The sequence below is a fragment of the Lolium rigidum genome, chromosome 4 (genome assembly GCF_022539505.1).
Source record: "Lolium rigidum isolate FL_2022 chromosome 4, APGP_CSIRO_Lrig_0.1, whole genome shotgun sequence".
Classification (NCBI taxonomy): Eukaryota; Viridiplantae; Streptophyta; class Magnoliopsida; order Poales; family Poaceae; genus Lolium; species Lolium rigidum.
In genome coordinates, this window is record NC_061511.1 from 214,857,206 (window position 1) to 214,873,529 (window position 16,324).

Below are 16,324 nucleotides of genomic sequence, written 5' to 3' on the forward strand. Positions count from 1 at the left end.
TTGACAAATTATGCACGCGTGAGTAAATACATCGATACGGGAAAATTGATTTTGGCACAGAAATTTTTGATTTGGGTGGAGAGGGAGGGAGATTTGGGTCGTCAAAACTAGCATCAAACCAACGGATTCCACGGATCAGTGGCGTGCACTCTAAATTAATGAAACGCGTGCGACGATGGTGTAAACGAGATTGGGTGGATTGGGCGGCGGCACAATTTCCGTGCGGTTCGTAATTAATGGTGATCGATCGACTTGATCGCGAGCTGCAAGTGCAACGCCCATCTTCTTTTCTCCCCACTCACCGCCGCCGCCTCTCTGTTCCCTCGATCTAGCACCGCCACCATGCCTTCCGCCGTCCGTAGGGGGCGCCACCTACCTTTCCCCTCCTCCTGACTACCGGACCAGGGGCTCGCGGGAGCATCCACTACGGCGACGGGGCCAAGCGGGCCAAGGGGCGGAGCTGCACCCATTGTCCCCGTGGCCGGTGGGGGTGTGCAACGCGGGCGACGGTCGCGGCCGGCCGGAAGAGCGGGATCGTCAGAAGCTCGCCGCGGCGCAAGACAGCCGGGGGTAGGCGTGGAGGACGAGCTGGCGGTCGCCTCAACGGGAGCCGCCGCCGTCGACCTCCTGGACCACCTCCGAGAGCTGCCGCTGCCGGCCACCATCCCGTGTCGCATCAGGACGCTTCACCAATAAGCATCTCCAGGTGATCTCTCTCCTCCATCTTAGCCTTCCTACAGCAATCTCTTAGGTCCCGTTTAATCTGTTCTAGCATACCTGATTGGGATTGGGCTGAGACGGGCGAGGCTTCAGAGAGTGATGAGGCTGGACTCACACGGGCACCTTCCGCGCTGGTTCTGTCGTGAATCAAAGCATGCGTGTAGATTAATGCTAAAAATTCTCTCTTTCTGAAATGAACGTGTAGCTGAGTATGTAGTCCAGAAAAGCATGCGTGTATGCAGCAGATGGAAATACGTTTCAGTATATCAGAACTTGTAGCTTGCAGTAGATGGAAATGCGTTTCAGTATGCAGTACATGGAAATACTTGTTAAGATAGTCTCCATTTCGAAAATGGAATAAATTAAGAGTTGATCCCCGATACAAGGAATTTACCTTCTGGAGTACACTTTTGCTGAAAATATGCAAAAAGTAAGTGCTCCCTCTCTTGTGTTGCTCTTATCACGATATGATGGATAATAAGCTTTGGAGATGTGTGACTCGTAATTACCAATTGTTTACTGATTAAGTATCAGAATTTTTTGTTAAGATGTGACAGCAATGCTGAAATATTGACACTTATCTCAGGTTTATTTTTAATTGGATAGGTATGCTTCAAAGGCACTGGCAGAGAAGGCCTTCTTCAAAGGATCAAATCGTCTGTCGGTGGTTGAGAAGCACATGCGTCGAGGGCATCCATGGCTGTGGACTTTGGGCTTGATGGGCAGTAGCAGGGTGGAGGAGATCGAGGTTCTCGACACAAAAGACCACCGTGGAGACAACTTCACTTAAAAGGTTGAATTTTTCCTTGGGTGCAGAGTCTATTCCGTTTTGCTTTGGACATCAGTATTAGGCTTCCATTAGCAGAAACTATCTTAAAAGAAGATACTGTAGAGTAATTTCGTGATATTAGGAGTGGGATAAGGATGGGATGAGGAGCATTGGGAGAGACACAACAGGATGAATTTTTATATTCAGAAATGGTATTGTAATCCATTGAACTCTACATGATATGTGGGCCATCGGACCACATGAATTGTTCAAAACAATGGTTTTACAGTCTGATTTTGGTCCATTTAGAGGACTGGACAGGTTAGTTCAATGGATGCCATTGTGATACAAAGGTGTCACTTTTATGTTGTTAAATACATCGTACTGCATTCTCGGTCGCTTCCTAACCTGCATCTGTTATGGGGACAGGATACACAGGTGATGGTGAAGCTCCACGACGGCCGTGGAAAGAGGGAGGAGCGGTCAGTTAGAAGCTCAATGCGGCGCAAGACTGGTCATTGGGAGGCGTCGATGATGACCTGGTGGTCGCCTTTCTGAGGTGTTGTTGCCGGTCTGCATGGGGAGCTACCGCCGGCATTCTCCTGGACCACCTCCGCGAGCTGCTGCTGCCGGCCGCAATTCTGTGTCGCAGCGAGCTTAGCATACCTGATGATGCACCACCTCCATGGCTTATGAACATGAATGTATAGTTCTTTTTAAAGAAAATCTCCATGCAAAACTGTTTTTCTGGTTGTCTATTCTTTTTATTACTAGCCAACTGTGAGTTGACATAACATAATTTTGCAGAGATATGGTCCTCCACCCTCTAGTCCCTGGATGTAAGGTTTCGTGATATTCAACCATCTTATTGTTCATAATGCATTGGTAATTTTCTCATCTGATATTGGCCTGAGAGTAAAGATGAATTTGATTTGTTGGTGCCTGTTTTGTATCATTGATACTTTCTTGTGTTTGTGAAAATAAAGGTGTTCATTTGGCTCTGTCAAATGTTCAATAGGTTTCTTCTACAGCAAATGTTCAAGTTGTTCGTGTATTAAATTTGCTGGTTGGTACTTCATTGGAGTTGCAATATGTATGTAGTGTTAGGTCGCTGGTGCTTATGGATGTTTCATGTCTGGGTCTATATCTGAATTGATACTTGGTTATGTGTTTGCTGCTAACTGTCCGCGTTTGCTCAAACTTTGGAAAAATGGATTAAGCACGCTCTAATCGTCGGTATTCGTTGTTGGTACAATCTTGTATTGGTCCACAGTATGGCAAGTGTGATTTACCAATGCTGATATAATTGTAGCAGTTTTAGTGTGAAATAATCCCATGCGGTTAATTCACATGTTTGATATTCTGTACAAAGATTGAAACTTTATTCGTAAATTCAAAATAGGAACTTATACATAATCGGAATTCCTAGTTTGTTTGTTTACCTTCAGTATTCCAATGAATCAGGATGCTTGCTCTATTTCGGACAGCCATTTCCCTGTTTCTAGCGTAATCTAATCTTTATTTGTTTTGTTCAAATGTTTGGAGTTTGATGCATAGTTACATATGTTTATCGATAGACATGCGCAATGAATTATGGAGGAGGTCATATTTGATCACTCGCATACTGAAACATTTTTGGACCAGCCGCTCGGGGACACAATATTTGGTCCTAAATAGAACATCTGGCCGATTTTTAAGAAAGATTTGCAGGCGTATATTTTGAATCCTTATACCTGTCCTAGAACTGTATGGTTATTTGTCTGTTTAAGGTAGTTTAGCAATTTTTAGCTTCCACTCCACGCCTAAGCGCATCTTTCACTGTGTTGTTGGTGACACCTTCAGTGCACTTCCTGCATTTGTTATATTTTCTTGTGCTTGCAGTCAACGTCAGCGACGTCGAAGCGCTGTTCGAGGTCTCCTAAGAGCACCAGTAGCGTCGTGGTCGACAACGGTCTCATCAACAAGGTACTGATACGATCATCTTATCCATGCGCTGCTTACTATATTTCACTGGGTTGTTGGTGACACCTTCAGTACACTGCCTTGAACAAATGAAAATTATTGTTGGTAAGCTTATATCCTTCATTTCTCTTGCCGCTTAGCTCTAGACCAATTCTCCTTCAAAGTACAATGGGAGTCCAGGATAACCTTATCAAAATGCTTGCATGAAGTTTCACTGCTTCTACAATAAACATACTCCTTGGGATGCTTCTAGACCCTCTGTTCTGTATTTCGTTATCACCATGGTAATGAAATTCGATCCACTTGTTGCATCATTAATGAATGTGGAAACCATATTTAACATGTTAAGATAATGCAGTAATAGTTAATATAATGAAGGGCCTATTCTGCAAATTTCATAAGACCATTACTTGCAAACCAGGGATTTGCTAAATGTGATGAAAATTCCTGATAGTTCTCTCTCTGTTTATTTTCTGGAAGGGATCTCATGTAGTTGAGTCGATCAACGGGTGCATGCTTCTTCATTTGAACCGTTCTACTATTGGTATGTATAAACCCTTATTTAGAGTGATTTTTTTTCCTGAAAGGAAAGAAAGTCCTCTTGTCTTCTGCATCCTCAGATGCACACAACCATAATGCCGAGTGATTTCTGTGAGACCACACTGGTATTTTTGTATTTATTTTTCTTCTTTATTTAAGATAACATAGATAAATGATATGTCAATCTTTAGCAGGAAAAGGGTCTTAATTTTTTTTATTATGAGGACCTGAACCATGACAAATAGGATCACAATCTGGTCTTTACAGTGAACTGTCTACCTTCTAGTCACTTGGCAATGCTGTCATGATGTAAGTTCATTCAGCTGTGTGACCACTACCTAGCAGAAAAGGGTGAAAATCTATGTGCTATCTTTAACATCCTATTGTTTTCAGGTATTACTTGTAGTTAACATGACAATTTTTAAAACCATGTTACTTAAAAATTAAAACAGAGGCTTTTAAGCTCTGCAATCATTTGATAAAATTCACAAACCTAGCATTAGAATAGCAGCAACTGGTAAAAGAACATACAAAATAAGTTGGAACACTATCAGTAATAATCGCAAATTTTATATATAAAGCATTTAGTACCATGTTTTACCATCACACTGGAACAGATTTTACACAATCTAATGTATGCATAAATGTTTCCTACCAATTAAAGTGCGCGTTCTCATGCTAGCTTACTTTACCATACTTTGAAGTGGGTTATCTATGCAGATTTTACTTGTTTCTGGAAACATCATTTTGTAGTGTAAGTTAGCCTATACTTTGAAGTGGGTTGTATGAAAATTTGCATGTGGGGTATTTGATTCTTTTATTTCTAGCAAGTTCATTAGCCTTCAATTGTTTTGTGTGCACTATGCATGATGGAGTTATCAAAGCTCTTGTTTTGACTATTTTCTTTTTAATTATTTATTTATTCCTTTTTGGTTATTCGGTTCCAGCCATCTAACCTGGAGAAGGCTTGGCTAGGCCTTGAGGCTTGAGCATAGCTATCGCAGGGCAAAGGTTAAGTTCAATGTTTCGTGTGAATAAAATGGTGTTCCGCGCACGCGAACACACGCACCATTGCCCAACACCTCCAGCGATGACCACAACTCCATGATAACCCAGGCCAACGTACCTTGCACCCATGTGCCAAAAGAGAGTGTCGGCGGGTGAAAGGCAGGACCCAACAAAGTCCATGTTGATCGACTGTAGGACTTTGTAAATAAGGTTGTTGGCCTTGGAGGCTAGCACTGGCCGGTGATCCTTCCTTCTTGTTGCTTAGGCATCCCTGGTTTCTCTATCTTGAAAATTTGCAATGGAAGTGAAAAGAAAAATGAACTACCTTTTGATATTTCTTTTTGTAAAATAGCTATTAAAAACAATTTCCGTTTGAGACTACCATCTTTAGCTTAGAGGTTGGAGATTTATGAAAATATAAGGGAAAACTACATCCACATGTCTTATAGATTGTTCAGATTCCTGAGATATTATTCAAAATGCAGGTTCTGAAGAATGCTGTACAAGTGAAGTTGTAGAGGAATGTTGGCAGTGTCCTGGAAGCTCCAAGTGCCCAAGGTACTCCTGACGGTGTCCACCCGGACCTGCTGCAGGCATCTTCCTCTTCCATGTCCCCGAGGTGCAACTCTAACCTACTTCTCCTACCACCAATCACGTCCCAGAGCTGGTGCCGTCCACCACTCTGATGTGCTCCTAATGGCCACCTCCCCAACCTTCTACCGCCGTTAAGGAAGTTGTCATAGAAAGGTGAGATGCCACGGCTACGGTCCTTGATGGGGATCAGGTTTTACTTGCCTAAAATTCTTCCTTGGCAGGTCACTGATGGGGATCTCACTCCCTTTGTCCGACGAGTTGTGCAGTGGTAGATGTAGCATGCTGCTAGTGTCGCTGGAGAGGATGCTGACATCCTTGCTGCCACCGTCGACGATACTCGCCAATGGCCATGTTTGACCGAGGACTTCCTTGAGCACATGGTGTCCAGGATGGATATGCTATTACAAGCATCACCATGAAGTACGGTGTTTAGGTAATCTCACGCTCCATCAATGTTCTTTTGGTGTGTATGGTTGCCCACAGATGATTTGTTTGCATTGTCTTGCTCAATGCGAGTAATATGTTTGGAAAGAGTAAAAAATTTGTTCCATGTAGTTCGCAGCTGCGTAGAGCACTGATGCTGATATGGCATACATGTTTTTATCTGTGTACATAGTAATTTCTGTAATGATTGAAACAGAATGTACTACGTGCCAAAAAAACTTGAGATATTGTTGTTGTTTAGATAGAATAAAGCACAATCTACGACATGCATTAGGCCAGGTAGTGCATGCATGGTGTGCATAGATTGGACTTGAAATGGTATGATGCTTGAAATAATTAGGAGTCAAGCAATGTAGTTTTGTGGTATTTTAGAATTATTGTTAGGTAGCTACAGTGTATGTAATTGCATCTGTCGATATATGATTACTCTATGTTCAGTTAAAAGTACACAAAAATGTTATATTTGCAACTTATATGAACATGCTAAGACCTGTGCAAGTTAGCACATGGCCGAATTATCTTATCACATGTGGGAGATGGTAACCATTGTATATTGTTAAAGCCTCTAGTGTGATGCATTGTGTTTTTGTTCGTTGATGATGTCTCTTTTAACACATATTGTTCATTATAATCTTGGCAATATAAATTATATATTTGTGAATCCACGCTTATTATTAGTTCCTCACCTATTTTTCTTGTACTCATTGCACAAGCTTAATAATTTTGCAAATGTCATGTCACATAAGGAGATTGATTAACAAATTCTTGTTGTTGTGCCTTTCTGAACTCCCTGTATTGTTTCAGTCATATTGTCCTCAAAGGCTTAAACACGAACTTTGGCTATGCTAAACAAAGTTGGCTTTAAATAATTAATCTATATATTTTTGTGGCCCTTCTTTGTCCATTTTGATATTGTGTGATTTTGTCAAGTATTTCCGGCTAATATGTATGATTCCTTAGATATGGTAGTTGAAATTGATAGTGTCAGTAGATCCGAAATAGATTTTTCTTCTTTTGTCAAAGTGTGCATGACCAACTTAATATTTTGTAGCCTGTTGTTACTTATTTATAAAAGATTTTATCTTTACTATTTGAAACTATTGTATCATTGTTGTTCATGTCTTAGGGATCATAGGTGGCATTTTTGTGAAGGTTTGATGTGCTGGGATTTTAAAAGTCATCTTCTGCTCAAATCAGGACGTTGAATTTACTGAAACTTAGTGTAGCATATGAATGTCTGATATGCTTCGGTATCGAGGTCCTCAGGCCACTGCCATCATCCAGGAAGAACTTGAAGAAGGTTATCCCCTTGGATCATTTAGATGGAAATTCATGCTTATTGTAGACATCTACCAGTTCCACTGGAGATTTTTTTGATTATGTGCTATGATTTTAAAATTAAACCACTTTATGCTAAAATGTGAGCACTGAATTTACTGAGACTTTGTGAAGCTCATGAAGGAACCTGGGAAGTGGTATGCCTGCTTTTCTTGGATTTTTCACGAGATCGTGTGGTACTATTGTGTTCACATGGTTTGGAGCATGGCCATAGACCTTCGAGGTTCCTACGAAGGTTAGTTGCTTGTGTTGGCGCTACGAGGAAAGGAGTTTGAACCTAGCAAGTAAATCCGTGCAAGTCTCTGTGCCTCTCTTGTTGCTGTGATTTTGATTGTGCATGTCTCCAAGTCTAGATTTACCAATGTGACCTGATAACTAGTCAACTATCAGAGATTTCACTTGTTGCCTAGTCGGATCTGTTGGTGCTCTATTACATGTTTATACCGAAATATCCCATGGTCGTTCCTGGCTTCACTTTATTACTATGTTTCTTCACTCAAGTGTCATTTTACACTAGTTGTTCCGTTGGGCTTTACTTGTGAAAGTCACCGAGTATTTGACGATCTGTTAATGATTATATACATGTCATTTTGTTTTCCCCTCTAATACTGCGCGTTTATCGCTTTGCTGATGTAATCATAGTGCAACTCTCCAGGTTCGAAAAAATTCCTGCATCCTGCCGGTTTCTGCCCAGTTTTCAATTTTTTTCTTCATGCATGTTTCTGGGATTGTTTTAAATATATTACCTACACAGGTGTCACCCATTGATTGCTTCTCTTATACACTAGTTGCGGTTCTAATTATGCAAGTCATGGCTCCTTTGATCACCGTTTCTGTAATTGTTGTATATTGGACACCGGATGTGGAGCATGATATTGTTATACATTAATAATATTTTTTCACATGTTCACACAAGTACTTTATCCAAGTTAGTATGACTCCTTTTGTGTATAATCTGTTGTTCCCAATTGTAATTTATGCTTGTTTGATGCTATGCTATGTCTAAGCATCTTCCAACATTCCTTATAGATCCTTGTTCTGTCTAAATACTAAATACAGTACTCATGATAACATACCCCTGCTACCAGTATCATTGTTGTTTCTAAACAACTTTTTTAGATGCTAAACTGCATGCATATTGCTTTTCAAGTACCTCACCTGGAATAACGAATGTACTATGTAAATTAAGATTTCGTTGAAGAGACAAAACAGAAGTTACTACAGTGAGCACTATAAGAGGGAAAATGATGCTTCTATTGATTGTGCCATATTTTTGTATCCCAAACCTTGCTTAGTTTAGTAAGAAAATTGAGAAAGGAAAACCGTATGTTTAAATTCTGTGTTTTGCCAAATGAATAGATGACCACTAGAATTTACAATATCTTATTGTCCGTATTTCTTTTTCAACACTTCTCATTGTATTTGAATCCAACATGATGATTGATAGTGTTGTTCTTCACTGCAATTTGTGAGAAATAATATGACTTTGCAACTCTACTATACTTACAGCTATTGTTACTGCATCCTTTTATTATCCCAATAATTTAGCAATGAAATATGTGTCTGGTATATGATTCCTGATGTTAGGGTGTTAAGTTTGATTAATGGACCTTAGCGGACAATACTGGACGTGAATGCTCTAAGTGGTTATGTTGTTTTTGTTTTGTTTTGTTGGCTAAGACAAAAATCTGTTGTTGCCTTATTGAGATCTGTTTTCAGAAGATGGATTTATGTTCCCAAATGTCCTTTCTCAATTCTATCCTTTAATATATATATTTTTGGAACCAGACCAAGGTGTCAAGATTACTCTAATGTGTCTTTGCATTTTAGCAGCTAAATAAGGAAGATGACGATCTAGAGGAGGAAGGATCAGCTAGATGCTTCTACTTTCTGTGATTGAGCATAAATACAAGACTCCGGAAGCCTGGCCTGGAGATCCGGTCCAGTCCTGGCGTTGCCACATGTGTCTTGTTGGTTGCGGCCTATAGATTGTTGTGGCGCTTGCTTGTGAAGTGTAGAAGTAGAGCTGGAAGTGGAGGTGGAGGTGGCCAGGATGGAAGGAGCCATGGCCACCACTCTGACGTGCTCCTGTTGGCTGCCTCGCCAACCTTCTACCGCCGCTAAGGAAGTTGTCATAGAAAGGTGAGATGCCATGGCTACGATCCTTGATCGGGATAAGGTTTTACTTTCCTAAAATTCTTCCTTGGTAGGTCACTGATGGGGATCTCGCTCCATTTGTCCGACGAGTTGTGCAGTGGTAGATGTAGCATGTTGCTAGTGTCGCTGGAGAGGACGCTGGCATCCTTGCCACCATTGTCGGCATTCTGCCAATGGCCATGTTTGACGAGGACTTCCTTGAGCACATGGTGTCCAGGATGGATATGCTATTACGAGCATCACCATCAAGTACGGTGTTTAGGTAATATCACGCTCCAGCAATGGTCTTTTGGTGTGTATGGTCCCACCTTGGGAGATTTTGGTGTGTATGGTTGCACCATCAAGTACAGTGTTTGGATAATCTCACGCTCCAGCAATGGTCTTTTGGTGTTTAGGTAATCTCACACTCCAGCAAGAATAGCACGTGCTATCTTATCACATATGGGAGATGGTAACCATTGTATATTGTTAAAACTTCTAGTGTGATGCATTGAGTTTTTGTTGTTGATGATGTCTCTTTTAAGACATATTGTTCATTATTATCTTAGCAATATGAATTTTATATTTGTGAATCCACGCTAATTATTAGTTCCTCACCTGTTTTTTTATACTCACTGCACAAGCTGAATAATTATGCAAATGTCCTGTCACAAAAGGAAGATTCATTAATAAATTCTTGTTGTTGTGCCTTTCTGAACTCCTTGTATTGTTTCAGTCATGTTGTGCCTTGCTAAACCAAGTTGGCTTTAAATAATTAATCTATATATTTTTGTGGCCTGTTTTTGTCCATTTTGATATTGTGTGATTTTGTCAAGTATTTCCGGCTAATATGTAACTAGATACGGAAGTTAAAATTGATAGTGTTACTAGATCTGAAATTGTTTTTTATGCTTCTTTTGTCAAAGTGTTCATGACCAACTTAATGTTTTGTAGCTAGTTATTACTTATTTATAAACGATTTTATGTTTACTATTTGAAACTATTGTATCATTGTTCTTCATGTCTTAGGGTCATAGGTGGCATTTTTTAAGGTTTGATGTGCTGGGATTTGAAAAGTCATCTTTTACTCAAATCAGGACATTGATTTTACTAAAACTTAGTGTAGCATATGAATGTTTGATATGCTTTGGTATCGAGGTCCTCAGGCCACTGCCATCACCCAGGAAGAACTTGAAGAAGGTTATCCCATTGGATCAAATAGATGGAAATTCATGCTTATTGTAGACATCCTAGGAAGGTTAGTTGCTTGAGTTGGTGCTACGAGGAAACAAATTTAAACCTAGCAAGTAAATCTGAACTAGATTGGTGAAGTTGCTGGTATTTTAGTCTCCGTGCCTCTCTTGTTGTTGTGATTTTAATTGTGCATGTCCACAAGTCTAGATATACCAATGTGACCTCATAACTAGTCAACTGTCAAGGATTTCACTTGTTGCCTAGTCAGATCTGTCGGTGCTCTATTACATGTTTATATCGAAATATCTTCCTGGCTTAATTTTATTACTATGTTTCTTCACTTGCGAGTGTCATTTTACACTAGTTGTTCCGTTAAGCTTTAGTTGTGAAAGTCACCAAGTATTGGACGAACTGTTAATGATTATATACATGGAATTTTGCTTTCCCCTGTAATACTGCGTGTTTATCGCTTTGCTGATGTAATCATAGTGCAACTCTCCAGGTTTGCAAATTTTACTGCATCCTGCCGTTTTTGCCCAGTTTTCAATTTTTTTTTCCTCGTGCATGTTTCTGGAATTGTTATACATATAACATGTGTCACCCGTTGATTGCTTATCGTAGCCACTATGTTTATTCCTTTGATTGCCTCGTTATACACTAGTTGCAGTTCTAATTATGCAAGTCATGGCTCATGATAATCGTTTAATGGTCATCCCTATTTCCCCCCAATACTGCCCATGTGTCTCTTAATGACTTAATTATGGTTCAGTTTCCTCGGTTTGCCAAATTTCCTGAACCCACCGGTGTTTGCATGTCTATTTTTCACTAAATATTTTTTTATCCACATCTATTTCTAGATTTCTTCTACAAATGTTGCCTTCCAACAATGTATCTTGTTTCATAAACATGCAATAATTATCATTAACATTATATGTTAGTTGTTTTCACTCTAGGGTTGAGCACATAGTTTCTGAAGTGCTACTTAGTCTACCAAGTATAAATTGAAAATTAACCTACTACAGCTAGTGATGCCTTCTCAATTGGAATGTCTTTCAAAAAATTCTTGCACAACTTCATTGCTTTTGGCAAATTGTTATATCCTTTTCCTTTTCTCAACATGTTTTGGCGTCTTGCCTGCAGTAAGATGGGGATAAATGATCGCAGCATGTCTGTTTTAGGTCACTCTTTGTTTTCTTTTTTGACATGACATGGAAGCATAGTTGTTGATAATATTTAGTTGATGCCTCTTGTTCTGCCCTTGTGAGCTCTAGATGTTCCATTTTAGATTGTTGTGCAAGCTCTAAACTCCCTACTTTGGAACTCATCTTAGATTTTATAATCTTAATTTGAGTTGCTTGATCACGGTCACTATAATTATTGTATATTGCACACCGTATGTGGAGCATGATATTGTTGTACATTAATAATAATTATCACATATTAACACGAGTACTTTATCCAAGTTAGTATAATTCCTTTGGTGTTTAATCTGTTATGCCCAATTGCAATTTGTGCTTGTTTGATGCTATGCTATGTTTGAGCATCTTCCAATAGATTCATGTTCTATCTAAATACAGTGCAGTATCTCATTTGTTGAACATCTTGTTGTACTGTTTCTAATTTTTCAGGTGACAACATGGGAGCTCTGGTACATGTGTTGGAGGCTCTTCCTTGGTCACCTGACTTGACCAAGGCGACGAGAGCGACAAGGAATGAGTTCCAGAGCGTCTTGCCTTCCTCTTACAGTTTCGCCACTGCCTGCCACTAAGCACCAGGAGCAAGATAGAAGCGGTGGCAGGGAGCGATGGATCGACTGAGCGACGGCTATGTTAGGAGCTGTCTGAGATGGTGAGGGCAGAAGCACAGAGACGAAAAAGGCATCCATGTGGTTTGGTTCACCTTGCAGGTTTCGACCTTTATCCCCTGTCATTGGTTTCCTTTGGCCATTACAACTACTATTACTTGGCGAGACACCTGTTACTTGGCTTTTCTGTCTTGGACATTGTTTACTCGTGTTATACTATATAATGCAAGTAGCATGTATAACTTAAAGATTCTGTTTTTTTAAAGGATTTAGTTATTTAAACTCGGCATTTGTATGTGAAGTGTAGAAGTTTCCAAAACATATACTGCACCGGAGTATGTTGCCTAGTGTATGTGTTGTGCCTTGTGATCTACCACGTAGATTTCATTATTGTGATTTTCTTGTGCTAGCTTTATGAACTTGGACCAATGATCCACTGCTCCTCTAAGTTATGTCCATATAATGGTTACCTAATGCTAGTTGTATCTTGCATGGTGGCTCCGCTCTTTATGCATCATTGGGCAGAAAGCTATCGCTTCTTAGGTTTGTTGTGAAGTTACGAAAGATTGTGATTCATTTGCTGTTTCTTGTTATATTCGGCTTGTTTGTCCTTATTTCTTTTTCAACACTTCTCATTGTATTGGAATCCAACATGATGATTGATAGTGTTGTTCTTCACTGCAATTTGTGAGTAGTAATATGACTTTGCAACTCTACTGTACTTAAAGCTATTGCTACTGCATCCTTTTATTATACCAATAATTTAGCAATGAAATACTACCTCCGTCCCAAGGAATAAGGCGCACGCGTATTCCAAGGCGAACTTTGACCATAAAAATTAACCAACAAAATCTTGGTTATATTATATGTAATTAGTATCGTTGGATTCGTCTTGAAATACACTTTCTAATGATGTTAATTTCATACAAATAATCTTTATACATTTGAAGTAATTCTTAGTCAAACAAAAAGCACGTAAAACGAGGGCGCCTTATTCCTTGAATCGGAGGTAGTATGTGTCTGGTATATAATTCCTGATGCTAGGGTGTTAAGTTTGATTAATGGACCTAAGTGGACAAAACTGGACTTGAATGATCTAAGTGGCTATGTTGTTTTTTGTTTTGTTGGCTAAGACGAAATCTGTTGTTGCCTTATTGATTCTTGTTACCAGAAGATAGATTTATGTTGCCAAATTTTGGAATGTCCTTTCTCAATTCTATCCTTTACTATTTATTTTTTTTGGAACCAAGACCAGGGTGTCTAGATTACTCTAACTCGTGTGTTTGCATTTCAGCAGCTAAAGGAAGAAGACGATGAACAAAAGGAGGAAGGATGAGCTAGATGCTTCTACTTTCTGTGATTGAGCATAAATGCAAGACTCTAGAAGCCTGACCCGGAGAGCCGACCCAGTACTGGCGGTGCCACATGCACTGCCTTGCTGGCTGCGGGGTTATAGATTGTTGTGGCGCTTGCTCTTGAAGTGTAGAAGTGGAGCTGGAGGTGGCCAGGATGGAAAGAGCCATGGCAACCTGATCCAACCTAATTTTCTTGCACTGATGTTGCAGTGGGTAGTTTAGGTACAAGACTTCATCGAGTCAGATAGTGCTGAAGTAATGCAGATGCTGAAGAATACTACACGAGACTTTGTCACCTTTAGGTCATCTCCAATATGCCAGGTTGTGGGCATAGGTTTAGCCGTTTAGGCCAGGACGCCAACTTGTGGGCATTAGTAAAATACCTCGGTAGTTAAAATGTAGAAAGTCATTTGTTAGCTGGTTTTGGTAGAAGCAATGACTGTATGGAGGTATGGTTAGGGTCAGAGCCAGATCGTATTCTGGGCTCCCTTCTAAGGGATTGTAATACACTTACATCTGTTTAATACAGTTCCTTTACCCCTGCAAAACAAAAGCTAGTTGATTTGAAGGTTAAATGCACTGGGTCTCCACATTTTGTTTGGCCTTGACCATACATCTGTCATATTGGTCTGCATGTATCTGCTTGTACTGCAGAGTGACAAGCAAATGCTTTTCCAACCCTATTCCTGCAGGATTATCCTTTATTCTGCTGTGTGACCAAAATGTCCCCAAAACAGCAAACTATATGCCAAAATTTCTAATAAATCTACCATTAGCCTGACTGAGCTACTTGGTCTAGTTGTCTTGCCTACGCGTGTATATAGAGAAAGAAGAGGCAAAGGCTAGTACTAGTTGGTGGTTTTCCAGCTAGTTGTTTAATTGATTCCAGGATGCCATATATACTTGTATGTACGCGTGTTGGGTCTTGTCCTTGGCACTATTATCAGCCGAATGAAGCTAGCTAGACTTCGTTAAGTCTACGTGGCCACGTGCGAGCCAGACCCAGACCTATGCCAGCGAGAAAGGCAACTTCGCCGTCGACGGCACCACGCTCCTGTCGTACTTGCTGCAGGTTCAGATGGTTGGTTTAGACGATGTGATGGCCATCTCCAATATGCAACTTACCATTAGTCGACTCTGCAAATAAGGTTCACGTTCCTAACACAAAACAAGGACTTAGGTACTCCTGGTACGAAAAAGAAGGGGTCATGTAGTTAATGGGGTTGTAATTACGCGTGCATGCTTTCTGAGGCTAATGCCCTACCAATCACCCACTATAATTAATGGCATTGGAATTGATTTCCCTTCTGGATTGATGCTATTGTGAGCGATTAACGAGGAGACATATCGTTAACAGTAGGAGGTTGTTTATTTCACAAGATACCAAGTGAGCGATCCGTGTCACAATTCATCTGGGCTGTCCATGAGTCCATCCTTAGATCGCATCCAACGAACGAACGAGAACCTCATCTCCTCTCCTTCAACCTTCCTCTATCCTCACGAGATTGCATCCAGCGAGCCAAAGCACCTCATCCCCTCCAGCTCCTTCAACCTCTCTCCATCTCTATATATGCGAGTCTGTCATCACACACCGCGTGTGGTTAGCGCGTGTGACTGTGATCACTACCTAGCAGAAAAAGAGTGAAAATCTATGTGCTATCTTGAACATCCTTTTGTTTTATGTTATTCTTTGTAGTTAAGATGACAATTTTAAAAACCATGTTACTTAAAAAGTAAAACCGAGGCTTTTAAGCTCTGCAATCATTTGATAAAATTCGCAAACCTAGCATTAGAATAGCAGCAACTGGTAAAAAAACATACAAAAGAAGTTGGAACAGTATCACGAATAATCGCAAATTTTATATATAAAGCATTCAGTACCATGTTTAACCATCACTTGAACAGTTTTACACAACCTAATGTATGCCTAAATTTTTCATACCATTTAAAGTACATGTTCTCATGCTAGCTTACTTTACCATACTTTGAAGTGGGTTGTCTATGCAGATTTTACTTGTTGCTGGAAACATCATTTTGTAGTGTAAGTTTGTCTATACTTCGAAGTGGGTCATATGAAAATTTACATGTGGGCTATTTGATTCTTTTATTTCTAGCATGTTAATTAGCCTTCAATTGTTTTGTGTGCACTATATATGCATGATGGATTTATCAAAGCTCTTCTTTTGATACTTGGTTATGTGTTTGCTGCTAACTGTCCGCGTTTGCTGCACATCATCTGAATTGATACTTGGTTATGTGTTTGCTGCTAACTGTCCGCGTTTGCTCAAACTTTGGAAAAATGGATTAAGCACGCTCTAATCGTCGGTATTCGTTGTTGGTACAATCTTGTATTGGTCCACAGTATGGCATGTGTGATTTACCAATGCTGATATAATTGTAGCAGTTTTAGTGTGAAATAATCCCATGCGGTTAATTCGCATGTTTGATATTCTGTACAAA

General features: G+C 40.0%; 2 long non-coding RNA genes across 6 annotated transcripts; both read left to right on the forward strand.

Annotated features, from left to right (window-relative positions):
- The first annotated feature begins 618 nt into the window (after positions 1–618).
- Positions 619–4,500, forward strand: LOC124707033. 3 transcript variants are annotated; one of them, XR_007004657.1, is made up of 6 exons: positions 619–706; positions 1,327–1,513; positions 1,928–2,193; positions 2,297–2,374; positions 3,371–3,454; positions 3,932–4,500. It is a non-coding gene; the product is annotated as an uncharacterized LOC124707033 (long non-coding RNA). The 3 variants fall into 3 exon arrangements; XR_007004656.1 differs by lacking the exons at positions 3,371–3,454; positions 3,932–4,500 and having other exon boundaries at positions 1,919–2,193; positions 2,297–2,633; XR_007004655.1 differs by lacking the exons at positions 3,371–3,454; positions 3,932–4,500 and having other exon boundaries at positions 621–706; positions 2,297–2,633.
- A 4,765-nt stretch (positions 4,501–9,265) lies between these two features.
- LOC124707032 lies at positions 9,266–14,460 on the forward strand. 3 transcript variants are annotated; one of them, XR_007004653.1, is made up of 4 exons: positions 9,266–9,517; positions 9,631–9,927; positions 12,334–12,611; positions 13,804–14,460. It is a non-coding gene; the product is annotated as an uncharacterized LOC124707032 (long non-coding RNA). The 3 variants fall into 3 exon arrangements; XR_007004654.1 differs by having other exon boundaries at positions 9,267–9,517; positions 9,586–9,794; XR_007004652.1 differs by having other exon boundaries at positions 9,271–9,517; positions 9,631–9,794.
- The last annotated feature ends 1,864 nt before the right edge of the window (positions 14,461–16,324 follow it).